Consider the following 1,045-nt stretch of genomic DNA (forward strand, 5'->3'; position numbering starts at 1 on the left):
ATCTATCTATCTATCTATCTATCTATCTATCTATCTATCTATCTATCTATCTATCTATCTATCTATCTATCTATCTATCTATCTATCTATCTATCTTTCTTTGGGATATTTTCCAAAAACACAAAAATGTGGGCAGATTAGCATTAGGTCACAATTGCAATTGTGCATACATACAGCATCTTTAATGACTATGCACTGCCAAATTGTTTTTCACTATAAATATTTGGTATTATGATACTCCACATAAATGTGTTTAAGGTCATTCAAATTTCACACATGTTCACAGCACCCTGAAACTGAAATGCAGTCCCATGACTAAGTGAGATGCTATCCCAAAATTAAACCTTGGCTTAGCGTTTCCATGTAAATATAATATAAATATGAGATACTGATTCACTATAATATGTGTTGTGAAACTGTGTTCACACTGTAATCATGACCTTAAAACTGAGATCCAAGATATTTATAACATGCTATCTCAGTTAGGACCTAATAGCTCATAACGTTCAGATACTAAGTCACAATTTTAAATGGTTGTAAAGTTTTACATAAACAATAACAGTGTTTCTACCAGATTCACAAAATTTTATGTCAAAATAATATTGGAATTTAAACATATGCTACAGTAAAACAAAAAAAATTGCATTAGTTATATTCATGTATTTGGACATGCATGTCCTCTGACAACAGGGTGCACTGCAGCACCCTACACACCCCTAGTTCCCTCTCTCTCACTTAGTATCTGTTCTTTATGACTTAGAGGGTTTTTTTAGAGGGTCAGAAATGGGCTTCCATATTAATACATTTTCATTTGCTAACATTTAAAAGTGATTTTCTATCTAATTTTATGCTCAAGCAGCTGACTTAAATTAATCCAACTGAAAGCAAATCTGGATTTCTGGGGGAAAACAAACAAAACCATTTCCAAGGGACTTTACGTGTTTCGCTCAGCAACCTTTGTAACTTGCAGAGCAACAATAAAAGTGTGACTCACTGGCTGCATGGTTGCCATTCCTCTGACGGGGCGGACTGGTTTCCAACTCGT

The sequence above is a fragment of the Austrofundulus limnaeus genome, unplaced genomic scaffold, assembly GCF_001266775.1.
Source record: "Austrofundulus limnaeus strain Quisiro unplaced genomic scaffold, Austrofundulus_limnaeus-1.0 Scaffold6, whole genome shotgun sequence".
Lineage (NCBI taxonomy): Eukaryota > Metazoa > Chordata > Actinopteri > Cyprinodontiformes > Rivulidae > Austrofundulus > Austrofundulus limnaeus.